Below are 14,350 nucleotides of genomic sequence, written 5' to 3'. Positions count from 1 at the left end.
GCAAAGTCACAATTGGGCATGACACAGCTTCCTGTGATCACAGGTCAACCTTGAAGCCAATTCAAACAGCCTCTGTATATTCAGCCAAATTCAAACTGATTGAATGACTGGTGCATCGTCAGCACTGTCAAGCTCGCTGCTGAGTCTCCCATTCAGTTTCACACTCTGACACCCATCTAAGGCCAGTGCCTCATTTGACGTCCCATGTTTGACAGCGCAAAAGTTGTTTTATTTCAAAATATTTGCTCAATAATTCAGAGACAGATGTGCTCGTATTCCCATAGATTTGATTTCACGCAACTTGAAATAAAAGCTCGCCCCCGCTCATAAAACGCACCAGTAAGTTGAGTCTGCTGTGGGTACGTTATTTTGCACATGGAAGGAGGGATACATTTCAGATTGTTATCAAGGATTGTCCAAAGACTACACATGCCTTCACTGCTATACTGGGGTCTTGGCACGTCAATATATTTGCACAATTCTTCGTCCGCACCGACAGACTTATGGAGTCAGTCACACTATTACATTTAGGTTGCTGGTATGCCAATAAAAATCTTGTATTCATGTCTTCTTGTGTATGCCGATTTGGCACTTACAGTTACAGACTTGTGCAGCTCAGATTGTTTTTGGTGCACATGCTCAAGGACTTGTCAAGATGTTATAGCAAAACATGCTTGAGGGAAGAGACGGATTATTCCCCTGAGCCAACAAAAGGGTGGTGGAAAAGCATTATGTGTTACACACAAACCCTCCATGTCTGTCTTTTCCCTTTTTTACATCATGTGTAACTTCAGTATGTCCATAGCTTTTTCCACTGATGCACCACCAGTGAGATACAACAGGCAGACAGAAGTTTTGAGTGCTATATATATTATATCTGAAATGTGAATTCAGAGAGGAGAGGTGGGCATTGTGGATGTTTTCGTTAGTCTGGGGGTCATTAACATTCTATCAGTCTATTTGTTCTATTCTAACTTTCTGAGCTCTTATGTGTCTCTATGTTTACCTGCATAGTACATTTTGTGTGTATATGTAGTCTAACTGAATGCGATCTAAACGATTATTACCTCTGTGATAACTTTCCAGAGCAGTACATTTCAACCTCATGATATTATAAACCTTCAGGCAGTGTTTTACCTTTCTGACAAGCCTTCAAACTTATGAATCTATTGCTCAAACTCGGCGTTCAGGATTGTATTTCATATTCCTGTTGGTAACCAAAAGAAAAAGCCACCACCAATGGAACCCAGTGCGCTGTGTTTTTGAAGCAGGGGCTGTTTTTGGTCCGAACACCCACATCAGTTGACAGCCAACGTCCTTCAGTGCTCAACCTTTATTGAAAGTTGAATAGACTTAAGCTGAGATTGATGCGCTAAACCTCCACTTCAAATCCTTTCACTGTTTACACTAACTTGTAACCCTCTTTCTAAATGGCATTGCATATCAAGAACAGTACAAGCAGTTGTAATTTTTATGTCAGTGATGAACTGAAACTGTTAAGGTTAGCCATTTTTATACCACATTCCACACTCACAGAGAAATTCAGAAGACACTATAAATATGCCCTGAAAGTAGGACTCCAAATCATATTTGTTTGTACATGTATTTCACTTCACTTCGTGTCTATATCACAGCGCTCCAAGACTCCACCTGACCAAGAAACTGATGTCACCCTCTTAAAACCAGATGCGTGGTATACCCTAGGCCACATGACAGCTTTATATGTCAGCTCTACCTACATGACATCTTCATGGGTTTGGCCAAAAGACTTATTGCTTTAGCACAGGGTGTATACAGTTCATATCAAATTCCCTCTCTGAGCTTTGAGTTATACTGTCAAAGGAAGCCAAAATAATTCAAAGAAATCTATAAAAGAAGTTTATTTTGACAAATGACGCAACACAATATCCTCAGGCCTTCCAGACAATAGCGCAATCTGAACATTTGATATCTGAAATATACAATTCCAGAGAGGCTTTTGGCAAATGGGCTGCATATTATTGGGTGAAGGTAGTGGATAAGAGTTTTTTGGTGGCAACCAACTGGCAGGTTTACTAGGTGCATGTAATTTGATAGTCAAAGTGTCTCAGGAACTGATGTGGCTTGTGTCAAGGTCCTGTTTGATTCATCGAGAACCCATAAAAGTTGAGAAAGAATCAACCTCCTCCTAACCTGATGCCTTCAGCCTCCTGTCACCACAAAGTCTCAGGCCAAAAACAGTGATATGAGAGAGGAACATCAACCTTTACCCTGATATCAAATGTCAAATTAAAGAGGACATTAATTAGATGGACCAGCAGAATCTAGTGTAATGCCGTCATCTTCAAGACATATAACATTCGAGCACACTTATAATTTTAATGTTTAGTTTTTGGAACAACAGTGGTGGCTTTAGTGGCTTTTTTCCTCTTCCTTCACAACCCTAGAGTGTTGGTTCTTGCCATCCATAGGTTTCTTAAGGATTGTGCTCAAGCTTTAGTTTGAATTTCCATGCAAAGTCCCGCAACTTCATTAGAAACCTCAGGGTTCACAGATCAGCTAGCATAATTTCCTTCTTGGAAAGCCAACTCTCTTTTTTTATTGTATTTTTCCCTGGAAAAAAAGTCAGAATATCTCTCTTTCCAAACATCTTTGGAATGTAACTAATAGCAGGGGTGAAAAATACACATTGCCTAATACTTCTTCAACTACAGGAGAATTAGTTAAACAGTAACATTGTAAGCGAGAGCGACAGCATCTATTGACCCTGCTGCTATTGTACAGTACTTAAATCAGTCCACAAAGGCAGAAATAACAAGAATTTCAACAAAACATTTGGCGGCAAGGAATAAAATGTTGCTTATTGGTCAAGTTGAGTCACCTTTTGGCATCTGAAATGAAGTTTTCAGAGGAACAAGCCAATCTGTTTCAGAAATATTGACAAAGGGATTAAAGATTGGGAAATTTTGCTCGAGTGAAACTAAATAAAGCGATCATTTAAGTATGTACGGATGAGATTCTAGGGAAAAAATAAAAAGCATGGAGGAGGGTAGTAAAAGGTTTCTCTTTCTGTGACCCAAATCTGCCTTGCTCAGGTAAATTTCATCTCCAGGAAAGAGAATCCCACAAATCTTTGCCAACAGTCAGACAGACACGGACAGAATGGCCTCATCAATGGGCCGTGACGGCTGAATTTAAAGTATCTCTTTTACAGCAACGAGAAAGCATAAATATTGTTCTTGAAGAAGCCTGGACACTTGTCTATTTCAATCGAAGTATTTTTTAAGGTCTCTAATGTTGCGGAAATTAACTCATATGTCCAGGAGTTCTGCAGAATGATTTGTCCTAAGTCCCATGAGAACATTTTTGTTGTATTTTGCAGCTGAAATATCTTTTAGTTCCTAACCATCACACAATACACTGTGAATTCACTTGCCATTTCAGTTGGCAAGGATTAGTAACTCAAACTTTTATAACTTTACAAGGACCTCTGGGGCAGAAGAGAGTTGTTTGGGCCATAAAGTTTAGTTATATTATAGGATATGACCTTTCAGCCCTTACTTAAAAAGCTAAATAGTTAGTGTTCGATAATAAGAAGACAATCTGCGATAGGACATGAAAATTAGGTGCTTCTAATAATTCAGTTGTTGAGACTCAAATTAAGTGATTTGCATCATCCGTGTAGTCTGTACAGAGAAGCAATCCTGTTAAATGTGTTTATTCAGAAATATGACAGGAATATGATGGATGTGTCTTGTAGGGCTAATGCTGTGTTTGTGTCAGACTCAGGGAAAAGCACTTATGTCAGAAGTAGGTATTGGATGTTCGACAGGTGGGGATTGCTTGCAAGTGTGAAACTGACTGATGTTGACAATCCAAGACAATGAAACGGAGTTCACTGGTTGCATTCTAAGTAACTCAGTCAGCTTGACTGATATCCTCATGCTCTTCTTCAACATAACATGTGAGACTTAAATAAAGTAAAATGCCAGAAACAGTACATGATAATAGTTATTGGAATGCACCGTACATCAACATTATTTAGTATAACTAAGGTGTCTACAATGCTGTTACAGTCTTGAAGAAACATAGACATTCCTAGTTTAGTATCATGAGGAGTTCTCCATGTCTGCATCCATTTCTCTCTCACACTTCTCCCGCTTTCCCCCTCCATCCGTTTCCCCAGCATCATTTGTCAGTGTGACAAATGTGACTTTTAGCTAAATGTGTCCTGTTGTCCCCAGACTGCACTAAACACCAGTCATGAAAAAGTCATTGCTAACAGCCAGACATCCTGATCCAACTCCTGTCATGGTAGATGCATTAAGTGTCTCTGGGCTGCCTCCCCCCCGTGGAGGGAGTAGGAGGGAGTTGGGGAGCATAAGCAGCAGGAGGAGGTATGGTCAAGAGGGAGACCAGAGAGGTGGATGGAAGGGGGTAAAAGGAAGAGTGAGCGAAAGAGGGGGGCAGAGTTCTCCCAAGGAGGGATGGATGACAAATACAGTGAGAAAGAGGGCTGGAAGACAAGGAGAGTAAAGCAGACCTTTTGGATTGGATATAAACTAAAGTGGGGTAGCGCACTGGGGGGTTGTATTTTAGGGCACCTGAGGGACGACCTCACAAAGCAGCCCCACAAGCATCCACAACTCCTGATGCGTCCAGCAGCCGTTCCAGTGAAGCACTCCACATGTCTCGTTTCTGGGAAAAACATTTTCCTTCCATTTGTGGGGTCTCTCTCCCATCGTGGGTAAAACATATCAAAGCAGTGTGCCGGTAGATCAAGAACACATTGGTCCACTGGGGTCACTTCGAGAAGTGATTTTAACAATTTTTTTTTCACCCCTATCCTAATTTTCCTACATCTGTCTCAAGCACTCACTTTGTCATCCAAAGCTGCTGTTAATGTTGACCAGGGGGCTTATTAAAGGAAAGTGTTAATGGAGGAGCAGTTGTCACATTTCAGGAGCAAAAAATGGTGGTCTCATTGTGACTCATTGTGTGAGGAATTATCAGTATTCTTCTTGTGCCGATGGGAGTTGCAGTGTTCTTCCATAATTTGTCTGGTTTCCCTCGCTCACACGGTCAGCTGAGTTCAGGTGCTACTTGATGTGCGATACAGCTTGACTGCTATGGGTTGTTAAAGACCAAAACAGATATTTTTTACAGAGAAGTCACCTGTTCCTTAATGCCCCAAAGAAGTATTGACACATTTAGTGCTTCCCCATACATTCCTGTTCATCTCAAGCTTCATCCAGACCAGTGGTGCAGCCTTTTTGTCTTGGCACTCCTTAAAATGAAGCTATGTGTACTTCTCATCACAACCGATGGCATGTCTTGGATTTTTCTTATCTGAATGTTTCTTTAGAGTCTTTAGAGAGGTAACATGTAGTATCCAGTATGCTACAAGAACAATCAGAAAAAGAAACTCTTATTTTCCAGTCTTGTCCCTTTTTGGCAGCATTGTGGTTCAGTGGTTAGCATCTCACAGCAAGAAGGTCCTGGGTTTGATTCCCGGGGCAGGGCCTTTCTGTGTGGAGTTTGCACGTTCTCCCCGTTTTTGTGTGGGTATCCTCTGGGTGCTGCAGTTTCCCCCGCCATCAGAAACATGTATGATAGGTTAATTCTCTTGTTAGTGTCCTTGACTGAGAAACTGGGTAAGAACTGGAGTTGGTCGCCAGGCACCACTCAGTAGCTGCCCACTGCTCCTAATACTTAAGATCATTTAAATGCAGAGAATACATTCTCCTATGGGTACTGCTAAAGGATAATTGAGCTTCATTTGATGATTTATTCATTCAATTTATTTAGTAATTTTTTCATTATTTAGCCCTTTGGGATACCAACTCGCAGGTAGGGAACCACTGATTTTGACCATAAAGGGCCACTCAAATTTGTGAATGTGCGCAAAAGACTTAATATCAACAGTAATGATGGTAAGACTTTTTTCTTTCTTTTTTGAATATTTAAGTACAGATTCAAAGCAGAAGATTTTGTGTGAAACACAGCAGTCAAAGTTCCCACACTGTGTGTGGCACTAAAGTTACTCATTCACACACACATTAAGTTACAAGTTAGACTTTCGTCCCATCCCACTCGAGCCAAAATTTGTACTTGTAACTAATATGATGTCATAAGCTCAGAATAGTTTATTTGAACCCACACTGTTTCATTTTCAAATATAATGTAAGTGATAATGACATAGATTGTAGCAACAAATGATAAAGAGACTTATAGAAAGTTAAATAAAAAAACAAAACAAAGATATATTCCCAGAATACAAAAAGGAAAGAATGTGTGAAGGGTCAAGACTGTCCTGTTTAAAAAGAACAATGAATGTGAAAGCGCCTGGGATAATAGGGGAAATACTAAACTTAACCAAACAAAGCTGCAAAAACACCACTACCAGTAAGTCTTACCTCAAGAGAAAAAAAAGGAAAAACATTAAAAGTCATTCTTAAAGGCACAATCATCAATTGGTGTTAGCAGCCTTTCTACCTCTACTGTCCACATGATCTGTAGTAATTTGGCGTATTTAATGTAGTAAAGTTCACAACTGCAATACAGAAGTACAATGTGACAACTGGGGTATAAACTAGTGAAGGACTAGAGAGAAAACGGTAAAAATGAAGCTCTCAGCATGTACATAATCAGCGTTTAGTATGTCTGACATGTAGCTGCCCTCCTCAGAGTGACTTAGTTCTGGATAATAAGCCAGAATCCCTGAACACTAATATTACAGGCAGCAGCACTGAAAAAAAGGAGTCTGAGCCACGTACCTGGACTACACATGAAAGAACATACTGTGCTTCTGTGACTCAACAAAGCTGGGAAAGAGCTAGGAAAAGGAATAATGCACAAGCGGACCAGAACACTGTTGTCTTAATGAAAAGGTCAAATGATAGCTTGCAAAAACTATGTAAAATGTTAAAAAGAGCCTCAAAGAATAAAGATGCCAGATATCAATTCAAGGTAGGATGCACTTCAGTTTCAACAAACCTTATGGTTTCTGCCATAACATCTTGATTCCACGGGGCACGGCCAGGTCACGTTCCAGCTGCAACATGGTTTGGTTCAGTACATCAGCAAGGCCCGAAAAGGACAGTTTCAGCAGTGGAGCGTTTTGCCAGCCTAATTTTGTTGACTTGTTCAGATTTTGTTGTGGTCTTTTGTGCTTCTACCTGGGTAAGCACAAGTTATTCTTGTTATGGTGTTTATGGCAGCTACCAAACAGATTTAAGTGCATTACCACCCTACTCTGAGCTGGAGACGAGACCACCCTGATTTGAATTCAACCTGGGAAAAGCAAGACAAATGTGATCAGGTTTGTAATCTTACGAACAATGATGCATTTATGCAGCTATGGGGAAGCAATGAATATGCAGCATGGGCGAGAACAAAGTGATAGTGTTGTGGCTGTGAATGGAGGCCAGGGAGGTCGTGCAGCACGGAGAGTGAATCAAACTGATGACATGCCAAAGACAGAACACAGTAATTGAGGAGTTAGTAATTGGATGCATTCAATTTTCCTTCAAGGGTGAAATAGGTTTTGAAGAGTGGTGAGTAATAGAGGCGCACCACTGTGGGGAAAGCGGATCAATAAAATTTGAGAATGTTTCCTCCGAAGCTTTTGCCACGCACTTTAATTAAGCCATGCTGGCATTGCTAACAACAACATGTCGTCAAACTGCTACCTCAGAGATTATTGTTCTTTCCAAGGTCTCCAAATATTATGGCAGAAAAAAGCTAACTCTGGTAAATTACAAGCATTTTCATAACAAAACCATGGATACTGTCATACCTTTGGCTAGTCAGCACTAGATATGACTCATAACTCATCCAGAGGGCTAATAGCTAATGACCTGTCATGGCATAATGCAAAAGATACACTGAATTCATGTTTTCCCAGACTTGTAGTCTCATAGTTGAGCATTGAGACCAATTTAGAGTTAGGATTATATGTCAGAAGCCGTGACTCTGCAACCCTTATGGGCAGTGGTGCTGGCAGCCAACCAGCCAACCTGACAACAGCAGCGGTCAAGCTGTTTCATGATTTCCCTGTCAGCAAGGTGAGTCAGGCCGTGACTAACTAGCGAGACTAAACCACTATCGAGCGTCTACATCTATGGCACGAGGGCCAGCAGGCATGATGTGTAGCACAGGAGTAATTCTATCTATTCCCTTCTATTCTCTGCTGTCTCAGAAACATAAACCACCCTTTTCGGTCTGAGAGACGGAGGGTGGGGTAGTTTTGTTCCTTTGCTGGATCCTGACGTGAATCTGGAAGCTTTGGAGCCACAGGGGCCAAATGTCTGGGAGCTACCCAGTCCTCAAGGCACCCAAACTGGGGAGTGAGTGCCAAGAGGCTGCCTCGTCTGTGTCAGGGTGTCTCCCCAGGGCTTGGACTCACACGATTAGAAATGAAGGGTAGGGAGGCTAAACACGGACATTTAGCCGGAGCATGTACTATAATTTCAGGTAAACTCTAGCCCAGAATTTTCCATGTGCAGACAGATATAATGTACTCATGAGGTCTACCAAAATCATCAAAACATTGTGGATACTGATCCACTGGCATAAATAAATTGACAAACCTCATGTACAGTAGAAATGTGGAAAAAGCTTCCTGAAGTGTTAACAGCAGCCTGTCGTCAGTCGGACTGAGGAGTCGGCTGTTGACTAGCCCTTCGTTTTTCATGAGGAGACAACAGTTCAACTCCCTAATGTGACTGAGATGAGGAATTGTACTTATAGCCATGTTAATACAATTTGCCTGGCATTCGATGTTTAAAAGGAGCATGAATAAAGAGTTTGGAGCAGCCACTCGTTCTCAAATTGGCAAGTACTGACCTCAAAAACAGCCAAGAAAGACTGTGTCATTCCCTCATTAGTCTCTCTGACACATACCTGATAGGAGAAGGAGGTATTTTCACACTGGCTTTAAAGGTGCAAAGAGTTATATTTTTTCATATTGACAATGACTGCTTCTTATGTAAAATGTGTTATCATGACAGACTCACAGAGAGTTAAAGAGGGGCAGACTGAAGTTTTCTTATCTGCTACATGGAGTTCGTCTTTGTAGCATGCGGTTACGTGCCTGCTTCACTGGCATTCTTCACATTGAGTTTTGCCACATGATCATGCAGTTGGTTAATGGAGGGCAATGTCGCCATGTGTAGATTAAAAAAAAAAAAAAAAAAAAAAAACCCAGCTGTGTTACAATTAAGATGAACAACTCCATGTGTGTGCAGGTGCAAGGTGCATTGTAAACTGTGTCGCAGCTTCATTTGATTATAATAGACACACTATTCTGCTGGCGTGCTGCGGCAGACGTTGTCACGTCACGGCATATTGAGCCTGAACACATCTGTGCTTGTGCTCTCTGGGACTTACCACTGTTAGAAACAGCTATTCAGCAAAAAACCTATCATTTATTAGTCTGATCTGTTGTTTGATGACAGTGAACATGGCATCAAGTTTTGTCCTCAAAATCCAAAAGCAAGGACTTTTCTCTAGTCTCTCGTTTTACACTGACCTTCAACCAAAAGACGAGAAGGCACATGTAGAAGACACCATGAGGCCAATTTTTACAACATGGCAGGTTGTGCTTTCAGCAACCAACCAACACACAGCTAAAAGCCACATGTTCGCTGTTTGGGGAAGTTATTTTATCAATGCATTGAGTATTAGAGATGTATTACATCTGACAATGTAAAGAAACTTCCTTTTAAGTAGAAACTCAGTCCCTTTACAGGAAATTGGGTACTTTTTGTTCAAAGCTAGACAGTTTGTACTTAAAGCCTGTGTTAGTGTGTTTGTTTGTTGTTTCTAATGCCTACACTGCCCACCACATGACAGGGAGCGGCAAGCGCCGGGCTAACCACCCAGACATGATGTGGAATTAAGCAGCTTAACCGCACCAAGCCAGCCAATCAGAAAGAGACTAATGGGAGCACACGGACCTGGGTATTTAGCTGTCACAGGGCCGTCAGCAGGAGATGGAGAGGCGACCGCGATGCGGTGCCGCAGTCTGTGATTACACTCTGCTGCCAGAGGAAAATCAAAGCACTGATTACACTCTGCAGCTCGTTGTAGGCCTGGCCTCACAGACTCAGTGGTCAGAGCTGACTGACACTCAAATGGCAATGGAGAGAATTTACAGTTTCTGGCTGTTTGTGTAAAGCAACCCTCCCAAACTGATATCAATCAGGGATTCCATTTCGCTGTGGGAATCCCATGAAATGTTGATGCTACAGTGCGGAGAGCCACCATTGTTTTGTTTATACACTTCTCCCAAATCTACTGTAAACCATGGAAGACTTAAGGAGATACCAGAATCCTCTTCACACTCATCTCTGCCTCTGCATTGATGGAAACACTGATTACAGTGTTGCACAGTGTGGGATTACTATAACCACACACTGGTCAGAGGTGGCTGACGTTCATACAGTAATTGATAGAGAAAGGGAGCAGTTTTCTTTTCCAGGGTGGTTTTGTTGTCAGATTTACTTTTAGTTTTTTCAGCTTCGTCCCCTTCAGTTGTTCTTCTGCACCTCCCAAATCTAAGCAGCTGAGGCACAACGTATGGCTGATGTTACTGCCCATGTTGCTGTTGTCTGTCACTGTACTGATGCAGTCCAGCAAACACGGCATCTATTCTCATAAACTGAGTTATGATCTCTTTCAAAGTGTTCTCAAATGGATCACTTCAGGTTCGTTTCATTGCTAAAACCACAGTTTGAAGCACATGTTGCCATTACTGATGATGTATGCAGTAAACACTGGCTCCGATGTTTTTGCATACATCACGTGCTGAAATAATGCCGTGTGATCTCTAAGAGGAAAATGACTGAAAACATTACAATGAATGGTCTGTGGTGGAAATTATTTAGAAATTGAAGAGTTTCATTTTACAGCATATTCATTTGGTTTTACTGTTTAGAACTCAATGAGGGGGTACCAAGGCAAAAATGAGCTGCTGGCTTCCCGTTCACCCTCATTCCTCGCCTCTCTGACTGTTTGTATGGTGTTCCTATACTGGAAGGGTAGCTCCAGTTCAGCTGGTGATAGTTTGATTAGACCATTTAATTTAGATATATGTAAGTATGAAACCAAAATAAAGAAATCTTAAAACTCCCATTTTACACAGGGACCCTCTTAAAAAGGGAAAAAGTTAAACCATGAACATATGTCTCAGGCAGTGATGGTTTACTGTTTTTTTTCATTCACTTTCCCTCAGATAAAAGATTAATATAATAGAACCAAATGCGTAATGTTGACCAAACATTCTTGTTTTAAAAACTCTGTTCAAACTTATATTGCTGTCGCTGACCATCCTTCAAACGTGATCCCTCTTGACCCATCCACAGCTGGTTAGCAGCCCGTCGCCAGCGACCTTTAACCCCTCATCCAACATTGCTGCCATCTCCAACAATTATCGGCAATTGGTCAGTTATTTTCTTAGACCACTGAAATTACCATGTCGTCAAAGTAAGCAGGCGATAAAATGTAAACGCTTCCATTTGCAGATCAGAGCGCAGAGAGGTGCGCACCCTCACACATGTGGGTAAACAGCCTCATACGAGCACCTGGGGACTTTCACATTCTTAAAAATAACCCTGACTTCTCCTCAGCGTTATGATCCCAGGATTCTTAAATTGCTATCATATCAAAATAGTTTGAACTTGCAAATAACGTGAATATTCATGAAACTGCATTTCAGGAGGAGCATTTCACTAAACTGGTAAATTCTGAAAGCAGAAGAGGTTTTAAATATGTGAGCTTGCCCTGTACTGAAGTGCTGCAGCTCACTGCAGCCCAATTAAATCCCTATACACACTTTCCATCATCAGTTCCACATTTATGACCCTTTCCAAACAATACAGATCACCCAATACAAGAGTGATTTAGTGCAGCTATGAAAGTATGATTCCTGTGAATGAGGGAAAAAGTGAGATGGACAGAATGGAAGAAACTATAATAGAGACATTAATGGTGGGTATTCGATGACTTGCGTTTGACAGCGGTGATTACTGGAGTGGTGAAACAACAGCACTTACAGGAAGCTGCTGACTCTCATCCAGAGCTGGATTGCAGGATGAACTGAGATTGATGTCAGGCATCAGCAGTGACTGAGGACTCTGCCACGACACCAGCCCTGCCAGGGTTAGCAGTTTGAGCTGGAGTGGAGCTCAGTGGGCAGAGAAATGATTACAACACTCAGGGTTCCCATTTGGATTAGAAGAGCTAAGTGAAAGCACTTGGAACTCCCTAAGTCACTTTGAATGTCGCCTCAACGTTGCTGTCATTGCGTTATGATGTCAGACTTCTCAGATGAAGGATTATATGGTCCACTGTGGGCTGACGAAGCTCTTCTTCTTTGGAGACCTCCTCCAAGCTTCTCCTTGAATAGCTGAAACCAAAATGTGTTGTCAAACTTGTGATGTCAAAAACATCAAACACCTGGACAACACACAAGGACAAGCATTATTTCTTTTCTATTTATGTTCACACATCAGCAACGTCTTGATGCACCACCTCCTGCCACTGCTGCTGGTCCACTTCCCAGAGTCCCTGACATGAAAACCAGCGCTCTTCTCCCATTCGTCTCCAGAATCGGCACATCCCTAATACTGCACTGGCCTCCTCTTCTGTCTGTGCGACACATCCAGTGTGTGCTGCAGGCATGAGATGATCCAACACTGTGTCTCATGGACTGTTTCGTGTTGCACCTACTGCAACAGCTTCCGTTTACTTCTTTAGTGCCTGTGGATGCTTTGCAGATCAGAGCTTCAGGTTTGACATTGTGATGAGTGAGATGAGGGATGTGTCAGTGGACGAATGTGACCAGCTGAAGGGAAGGAGGGGTTTATTGCTGATAAACTTCCTTCCTAATAGCAGAATTTGATGTATTACAACTCCTCTGATTATTGTTTCTTTCTCAACAGTGTTGTGTGTCAATTTTTGACTTAATGATTCAGCAGGATTCTGGAAAGTCAGACTCAACGGCAGCAATGGCAGTGGTTTATTTACTTATTTGCTTGTGTGTGTGTGTGTGTGTGTGTGTGTGTTAGAGAGTGCCCTATTAGTCTGAGACTTGTCTGTGTTTATGTTGGGACGGAACTCCTCGTGGCGCCATTTTTGCTATTTACGCAACGACCTGCATTCCGTCATGTTTGTGTTTTTGCTGACAAGGCACGGCGACTGACGCACAGGAAAAACAGGTCTACGTGCCTCCGCGCGACTTATTTTCCTCAGTGTCTTCTTTCGGCACCAAACATGTTCAGCGGACTTGAAAGTAAAGCCAAAGGATTTGAACCTTTTTTCCATGAAGGGCCAGCGGAGACGAATCCCGCTCGAGTGATGTCACCATCACAGTCCTTACCTTTTTCAGTGTCAGCCTCTGCAAATGTGTTCTGAGTGATTGACAGATCCATGATGTAAGCAGCACCTCTTACATTTGCTTGGACAGTGTTGAGGATCATCTGCCAAGGTGGTGTCATTTGTTTACCAGGCTCATTCCTCATCCATCGTCTATGCTCAAATGCTGCACAAACCCCGCGCTTTCCATCACGCTGCACTCACAACAGAATGTTCAGGTGAGCGGAATGACATTTTCGTGATAATTTAGGCCACATTAGTGCATATTTGCCCTGTTTTTCTTCCATTTCATCAAAAAGAGTTCGTCTGTAACTGTCCAAAGCTTTCAATGCCGATTTGAGCAAGAAGTTTGGAATAATGTTGAGGAAACAAAACACATAGCCCACCATTTATTTAGCCTCCGTTGCCATGGCGATGTTGCAGTCCGGTGCATGTGCATGCATGCTTGCACCCGGTGTCGCTGACTCACGCCGGGGCCGCGGTCTATGAGCCAGGCGCCAATCAAATTCGGCTTGTGTGCCACTGAAACCGCCGAGCCCATGCCACCCTGGCCTTTCTCTGCAGCTGTCACTGCTTGGCAGGACAAATAAAAGAAAAAAGAAATAATGTAAAGAAAGAAACCCGTAGCTCTCTCAGGCAAGTGACAGCTCTCAGACATTTGGCAAAGAAACCAGAGAGGGCAACAAAATGAATTCTCCCGAAGAAAAAACCAAAAAGATCACGAAAGGACAGATTTTTCAGCTGTTCTTGACAATAAATCAGATCTCTGACAAGAGGTTTGGAGCGGTCCCTCCCTCCCCCCGCCTGAGAACGAATGAGAAGCCACGAAAAGAAACAAACTGGGTCTAAATAAGGTCTGAAGGCAGAGGAAATCAGAATGCAGGAATAACACAGGGCTCGGGCAGCCCGCGCTGTCCGGCCCTCACAAATCAAACCACATAAAATTGTCCCAGGGCTTACAGTAGGAGATGTTTGACATGAGGGCTCCCCACCC

Source organism: Chaetodon auriga, chromosome 20 (genome assembly GCF_051107435.1).
Source record: "Chaetodon auriga isolate fChaAug3 chromosome 20, fChaAug3.hap1, whole genome shotgun sequence".
NCBI classification, from domain to species: domain Eukaryota; kingdom Metazoa; phylum Chordata; class Actinopteri; order Chaetodontiformes; family Chaetodontidae; genus Chaetodon; species Chaetodon auriga.
This window is presented reverse-complemented; position numbering follows the sequence as displayed.